The following is an 8,788-nucleotide window of genomic DNA, read 5'->3' on the forward strand; positions in this document are numbered from 1 at the left end:
GTGAAAATGTACACATTTTTCTTTAAACATGTTTCAAATGTGCACATATCAAATGGATGTGTTTGTCTTGTGGAATGAATCACAAGCTCAGAAATGGAAGGATTTCTGACTTCAAATTGTACTTTTGATCCAAGTGGAGCAAATTAGATAAATCAATTTTAAAAACCTGTGAATTTCTCACATACCCCTACTTGGGCTGATTTCCAGTTGCACAATTGTGGGAAGAACCATCATGTGCTGGACTCAGTCCAGATGGATTTTTGCACCTTATTTACTGTATTCCATTGTTTCCTACTTGATGGACAAGGGTTTTCATCCCCATGGAGGAGCCCTCCAGAATGACACCAATTGCATGTAGCAGGGCTAGAGAGACCCTTCATGCACTCAAAATGCACAGGTAGCAAATAGTTGAGCAGAAATATTTTGTCTGCCTGATCATAAGTGTCTGTAAATATACATTTGGGCAGACAAACAGAAAGAATTCAATCAGACAAGTGTTTTATTGCACACTCATTACTGGGCACTCGTGGTTTTTCATCTGCCTCCTAAGTGCCTCCTGCCCCTTCTAGACTTCTTCGTGCCACAAAAAACATCCCAGTAAGTCTGACTTATCTTTAAAGACAGAAGTCGTTGCTGTCTCCTGCTGTGTTTACTTCCTCTTTTGAAAGATGAAGTAATGAGGGACAAGTGTGTGGGTGGAGAAGCAACAGTAAGCAAACATGATTTTCCCCTGTGTGATGACACTCAGTGAACCAGAGGTAGTGCCAGCCTTAGTCCTTCTAAAAGCACACTTTTTCTGCCCTATAAGGAACACGTAACCATTGATTTGCTTTTCCCCTTGAAAACATCTGGGAGGCTCATCAAAGAAGAACCTATGCCCTATCCGATCTACTCACCATCAAAGATTTTTGCAGAAGGATCACTAGCTTTCATTCCTTCCTGTGGCTTATGTGCCACCCTAAGTCATTTCAATGATTTGGCATTGTTTTCATCTTCCCTTTTTCTGCAGTTGTTTTCTTCGAATGCCTCTGTTGATTTCTGTTCCTTAAACATTTGCAGTGGAATATTACATTCATTCCGAATGATATGCAATGGGATTGTATCCAATGGTGGCTTTGTCTTAGTGGAAAGCACTTCCACTTGTGCAAGGCAGGGCATCCAATTTTCACTGATACCCCCTATCTCCTGCAGCACCATAAGCTGTTCTACCCCAGAGGGTCCCACAACTTGAAAATAATGTGCCATTGCATGAGCAGAAATATATGAATAGAATGAAACAAAAAGGACTGCATGGACACACTCAAAATGAAAATCATTTTCCTCTCTCTATATTTGTTCCAGAACATAGCTTTGAAGCTTGGAAAATACAGAGAGATATCTTTGAGAAAATATCAGTGCAACTATGTGGGTATTCATCTATCAATACTACTGAATAAAGCACACACAAAAAGTTATTTTTACATACAATGATTTATTTTCTAAAAGACTTTGCAGTTTCTTCTTGAGATAAGCAACCCAAATAATTGCTAATAATATCAAGGACAACAATAAAGAATTCTGTCAATATATTAGAAGCAGGAAACCAGCTAGGGAAGCAGTTGGACCGTTGGATGACAACGGAGTTATAGGAGTACTAAAGGACATCAGGGAGATTGCAGAGAAGCTGAACGAATTCTTTGCATTGGTGTTCTCTGCAGAAGATACAGGACAGATGCCTGTGCCTGAACTAATGTTTTCAGGAAGGGAGTCTGAGGAACTGAAGCAAATTGTGGTGACAAAAGATGAAGTTATCAACTTTAAAGGCACATAAGTCACCAAGCCCAGATGGTATCCATCCTAGAGTTCTCTAAAAACCGAAATATGAAATTGCAGATCTTCTCACCAAAATAGGCAACATGTCCCTAAGGTCAGCCTCTGTACCAGAGGATTGGAGGATGGCCAATGTAACACCAATTTTAAAAAAGGGATCCAGAAGGTATCCAGGAAATTACAGGCCTGTTAGTTTGACATCTGCTCCAGTTAAGTCGGTTGAAAGTATAGAAGTATAGAAGGGCAGGTCCTGCTGAAGAAGAATCAATATGGCTTCTACAAAAGTAAAATTTAACACTTAATTTTAACTTAAATTTAAATTTTACTGTTTTAACTGTATTTTAATCTTATATCAATTTTGCTGCGTGGTTTTATCCTGGTTGTGCTTTTAATACTGTATTTTATATTTGTGCTTTTAACCTGTTGGTTGTTTTATTATGGTTTTAATTTTTGTGAACCGCCCAGATAGCTTCGGCTATTGGGCGGTATAAAAATGTAATAAATAAATAAATAAATTCCTGTCTCACTAATCTTCTAGAATTCTTCGAGAGTGTCAATGAACATGTAGACAGGGGTGATCCGATGGACGTTGTTCACTTGGACTTCCAGAAGGCTTTTGACAAAGTCCTAAGTTTAGATTTCTGATTTATTTCTCTCTTATTAATGCTTTAGACAAATGAGACATGCCTTGAATGCAACTTCAAAACACTGAAGGAAAATGCATATATAAATTCCTTTGGCTGTATACACTGATTGAGTTGACAAATGGACTTTAAAAAAAAGTTCCACCTTTTTTAAGGGGATCTGCCATGGTGGAATTTAGTTTGCGCTGAGAATGTAGCCACTGATTCCAGACACTATCCTGGTTGCCATGAATGTGTAACAAATCCTTCCCCACCTTTCAAAATGTGTACACAAAATTGTTCTGAAGTACAGTTTCGCATATCTTACACATTGAGTTACACAAAGGTCAGCCAGAATAGAATGTTGAAAAGATTCCAAACCATTCCTTGAGAAATATGACAGCGTTTGAAATTCAGAGGTGACGACTGTGAGGAAATTAGTGATCCATGGTGTTTGGCTGATTCAGCTTGCATCACTGAACTGACATACAAAATTAATGGCTATAATTTTAAACTTCAAGGCAAAAGGGAAAATTGTCACACAAAATGATTGGATCAGTAAGGATCTTTAAAATAGAACCACAGCTGCGGATGATCCGCTACGCTATCACAAAGTTCCTTTTCATCGTTTTCTCCATCTTCAAAAGAAAGTTAAAGAAGACATAAATGTTGATAACACTTTGCTGAATAGCTTGACAAGCTTGCAAAGACTTTGAAAGAAGCATTTTGGACGACACGCATATCAAGCCAGCAGTCAATTTTCTTACTAACCCTTTCATCCTTGGTGAATATGCACAATTGCTAATATACACACAGCTGACGCAGAATGGAAATCGTAACTCTGTAAACAGATGCACAATTAAAGCAAGATAATCTGATCCAGGTTTTCAGTCATTAGCTGAGCGTTGGAATTTCCATATCTGAGTGAAGCTCTGTTTGAGGCACTGAAGACAATGAACTTAAGGTTCAGCTGAATCTGGACAGATGCAGACCATATTCATGCCCTCCTGATGACGGCAGCGATGCCAGAACACAGATGTTGGCAGAGAATATCCATTGTTGGAGTCTTAGCTAATATAGAGCGTATATAATTTTGTGTTTGTTGTATGTTTGGGGGTATTATAGTAACCTTGTAATTTTAAAATGGTTAACTCATGACTATAGTTGCAATTCTCAAACCACTTGCTATGACATGCAGCAGCTAATGCAGCCCAATGGCTAAAGAATGGACTTGTATCTAGGAGACATTGTTTCATATCCAAGTTTAGACATGGATTCATTAGATGACCTTGAGCAAATCAACTATACTAGTTCCAACGAATAATTGAACAGACCCATTTGGCACTCACTAAGATATGTGTCCATATTATGATTTATTTCTTTATTTCAAGTATTTTTGGATTGCCTATTCTACTACAAGGAGCATTTGAGGTGATGTACAATAAAAGATACAAAAGCCTCATATGTATTGTATACCAAGGGAATAAAAGCTCTGCAGGACAATAGCATCTTCTCCAGCCATCTAAAGGACACAAAGGAGGAGGCAGGCCTAGGCAAAGTGGGGAAGGTGTTGGGATGCGGCTACACAAAAGGCCCTGTTCGAGTGCCTGCTAACTTCGCCTCTCCAGAAAGTGGGGCATGCAATGGGGAGCCAATCTACACAGTGGATTTAATGTAGAGAGAAAGTCCATTGGAGTAGTTTGCAGCGGATGATGCGGTCGCCAATCCTGTGCAACCCCGCAACTTCCATCTGGGAAAGGCACATTTTCAGAAAGCTGTTTTAGTTCATTGTTTTCCTTAAATGTGGCTCCAGAGCACTTCTGCTGCAGCGCGGCCTGTCCCCCTGCATTAAATCCTGGGCGAGCCTATTTCTGTGACCTGGCAGTGACGTGAGGCAAGCTGTGGGGCTGTCCTCCCCACTCTCATTCCCTCTTTTTCCCCATTCACAGTAGCGCTGCTTGCACAATAAGTGACAGATGATGTCAGCATCCCTGCTTATCAAAGAGCACCGGTGCTGTGTCCCCGGAGGCCCTGGCTCCACTATACCACTAGCTCGTCATTTTGTCAGCCATACTTAAGCAGGCTGCAATGTTTCCAACCTCTTGGTTCCTTAAAAATCCATCCAACTGAGATCAATGGAACTGCCAAATCAACATACCTTTAGGATCAGAGCGTCATCTGCTTTTACTTAATGGTTAGATTGTATTTGGGACCCACGACGCTCCTTTTAGTAAGCAACCTGGCAGCCCTGTTCAGAAGACACCTTAAACCACGGCTTTAACCATGGTGAATCAGGCCTTATTAACCACGGTTAAAGCCGTGGTTAAGGTGTCTTCTGAACAGGGCCAATGTTTACCCTTCATAATGAGCTGGATTAGTGACACCTGTAGTTACTGCATTGGCCCTCTCTACAATTTCCTTTCTCACTTTGCCAGCTCACTTCTTGATGAATGATGCTGGGCCCCAAGAGATGCTGACATGCTTCATGGTTGAACTGGCTTTCAAACAGGCAGTCCTGCCTATTTTCAGAGTGTTTCTGGACATTATTTGTTTAGCAACCTGGAGCAGAGAGACCTGGAAGTGGTGTCATTCACATTTACTCCCTGTACTTTGTCATCAACACTTACTCATTTTCTCTACTTGAATAGCATATACCCCCATAGGTCATAGTCTTGGTATGTTTATGAGTTTATATTCACTCAGCAAATGAACGTTCATCAGACATTACTGCCATCTGATAGTCATGCTCCATTTTGGCTCTAATACTGGGTCTCTTTACTGGGACTGCTTTGAAGGGCATTGCTTTATTTCATGGGCCCCTAAGTAATTTTGCCCTGGTTCTTGGGAACGATCCATAAGAATGTAAAAGGAACCCTGATGGATCAGCCTGAAGACCCACGTAGCCCAACAACCTCTTTCTCATAGTGGCCAGCCGGCTGCTTCTGGCAAGACCACAAGCAGAGCACAAAAGCATGAGAAATGCTGCACTCAAGACTTGTGGAGCCCAGAATTCTGAATAATTGCTCAGTAGAAATTTGGTTGCCTCATTGAATGTCTGAACCAGGCCTCAAAGTTCATCAGGTCATACAGAGGTTCTCTCAAAGGGTTCCATGTGTATTCAAGAAAAAGCAAGGAACTCCTTTTTCTTCTGACACTGTATATATGATGGACTACACTAGAAGGTAAGGCTTTTTCTTATAAGGACATTCCTTTTAAGAGAAATTAGGGCAGGCTTCCTCAACCTGGTGTTGGACTTCAACTCCCATCAGCCCCAGTCAGCATGGCCAATTATCAGGAATGCTGGGAGTTGCAGGCAAAAACATCTAAAGGGTACTAGGTTGAGGAAGGCTGAGTTAGGGCTTGCCTCTCCATCAGACTTGGATCCCCAGGTTCCTTATGATTTTCTGGACAACATTTGTACCTCCTTCCTCTTCATCATAATTTCTTAGTTATTCCTCTATCTTTTTGGTGACAGAGCCTTTCATTGCTCTCTTTACAATCATTTCGTGTTTATTTGTTTCTTCCACACAGCTTTGTGAATTTATTTTACTGCTACAGGCAAAGCCTTTTTTTAATAAAAGCTTATTACACTTAGATAATTCCACTGATATTGCAGTGCATTTCAGTCGCCTTTCTTCCTTCCTTTCTTTTTTACTTCAAATCCTGAATATGCTACATCTCGTCTACAACAAAAACACTGTAGCTGTTGGCAGCTGACAATGCAAAATGTTTCAGATGCTTCAGGGTTAGATGATCAAAGTTCTTATTTCTGTGCAAAAAGAAATTGCAGAACATGTTAGTGAAAATTGGAGAGAACAGCTTAAATGTTGTTCAAGGTAATCTATTGGGTAGCTGCTTTGCTTGAGATGAAATTATACTAGAGTGGTGGTTTTAGTTGTTTGGGACGGGCCCTACCATTAGGCAGAGTGAAATGACTGCTTCAGGCAACAGATGCTGAGGGACAGTGGTGGCAGCCTCCCAGCTGTTTCTCCTGAACTTCCTGACTGTTCCCCTTTGTTGAAGGGCTGAGTTGAGTATGTCACATAAACTATCCATGAGGGAATCTACACGTCGTTGTGAGGGCGCTTACATGCGCCCCCACAATGACTGTGTAGACCGAGAAAGAAGAGACGGAGGAAGAGGCGGAGGAGGAGGAGGCTGGGGAACCGGCCGCGTCCTTGCCACCACCGCCGCCTCCCCACCGGCCTCCTGCTGCCGGGCTAAGAGCCACCCAGGTCGGAGAGCTCAGCAGAAGCGGAAGCCGAGCTCTCCGACCCGGGTGGCTCTTACCCTGGCAGCAGGAGGCCGGCGGGGAGGAGGCGGTGGTGGCAAGGACGCAGCCGGTTCCCCAGCCGCCGCCTCCTCCGCCTCTTCCTCCGTCTCTTCTTTCTCGGTCTACACAGTCGTTGTGGGGGCGCACTGGGGGCGCATGTAAGTGCCCTCACAACGACGTGTAGATTCCCTCCTTGTCCCTTAAACTAGCCTGCTACCTCAAGTGTTGGAGGATACTATCCCACTGCTATTGATGAAGGAAGATTCAGCTGGCAGTCCACTCAGATTCTATACGTGAACTGGAGAGGGGACATGGGTTTAGCCTTCCCTTCAGGCAGCAAAATGTCTTGCTCCAGCCTTGTAGCCAATCAACTACCAAATAACCCCCAACTCATATTTCATTCAGGGTTTGGTTATTGCTGCCACACACCTTCTTCCTGCCTCATGAAGATTTATTTTCTGGTTCTTTTATTTCTGAAATGTATACCCTATTCTTCAATGGCTAACTGGAATACAAAAGAGATAATAATAATAATAATAATAATAATAATAATAATAATAATAATAATAAATATCACAACAACATCTAAAACAATAGCCAGCGAAAAATAAAACTCATAAATAAAACACACAACATACATATCAAAACTTCATAAAGATACAATATAGAAGAAGCTGTTTACAGTAACTATTACAATTCCAAGATGGAAAAGTGCTAAAAACAGATGTGGAACAGCACTTCAGCCCCCTCTTCTCCCCCCCCCCCCATCTCCCCTTCCATGACTTCTCCAAATCCACTCAGGAAATCCCTTTCCATGAGTGATATCCTTCTAACTAGTGGAACAACAGTTCTGGATCCAACCCCTGGTCCCCTGAATGAATGCTAAGTCTACTCCAATGATCCATCTGTCATTAAAAGGCCTTAAGCTCTAATTCAATCCATTATGACTAACAACTTGGAATTGGTGTTGGACTATTATTATTATTATTATTATTATTATTATTATTTATATAGCACCATCAATGTACATGGTGCTGTACAGAGTAAAACAGTAAATAGCAAGACTCTGCCGCATAGGCTTACATTCTAATAAAATCATAATGAAACAATAAGGAGGGGAAGAGAATGCAAACAGGCACAGGGTAGGGTAAGCAGGCACAGGGTAGGGTAAAACTAACAGTATAAAGTCTGCACAACATCAAGTTTTAAAAGCTTTAGGAAAAAGAAAAGTTTTTAGTTGAGCTTTAAAAGCTGCGATTGAACTTGTAGTTCTCAAATGTTCTGGAAGAGCGTTCCAGGCGTAAGGGGCAGCAGAAGAAAATGGACGGAGCCGAGCAAGGGAAGTAGAGGCCCTTGGGCAGGCGAGAAACATGGTATCAGAGGAGCGAAGAGCACGAGCGGGGCAATAGTGTGAGATGAGAGAGGAGAGAGAGGAAGGAGCTAGACCGTGAAAAGCTTTGAAGGTTAACAGGAGAAGTTTATAGTGGATTCTGAAGTGAATTGGAAGCCAATGAAGAGATTTCAGAAGCGGAGTAACATGGTCAGAGCGGCGAGCCAAGAAGATGATCTTTGCGGCGGAGTGGTGAACAGAAACCAACGGACTGATGTGAGAAGAAGGAAGGCCAGAGAGAAGAAGGTTGCAGTAGTCCAACCGTGAAATAACCAGTGAATGAACAAGCGTCTTGGCAGAAGAGACAGACAAAAATGATCGAATCCTGGCAATATTATACAGGAAAAATCAACAAGATTTAGCTACTGCCTCAATATGAGGAATAAAGGAGAGCAAGGAGTCAAATATAAAGCCAAGGCTACGAGCTTCCTTGACCGGAGTAAGCGTAACATCATTGACAGTAAGAGAGAATGAGAGATGAGGAGAAGGTTTAGGAGGAAAAACAGGAAGCCCTGACCAGCCCTATGTGGGAGGAGCCCAGATTGTGGCTTCTCCTCACACCAGAGGCACCCCTCTGGAAAACTCCAACATTGTCATTGGAGAGATCTGCAACGTGGATTTCTTACATTTAGACTGCAGTCCCTCCCGTTTTATCAGAAGCTCAAGGTCACCAATTCAGCTTCATAGCTGAAT

The sequence above is a fragment of the Elgaria multicarinata genome, chromosome 4, assembly GCF_023053635.1.
Source record: "Elgaria multicarinata webbii isolate HBS135686 ecotype San Diego chromosome 4, rElgMul1.1.pri, whole genome shotgun sequence".
Lineage (NCBI taxonomy): Eukaryota > Metazoa > Chordata > Lepidosauria > Squamata > Anguidae > Elgaria > Elgaria multicarinata.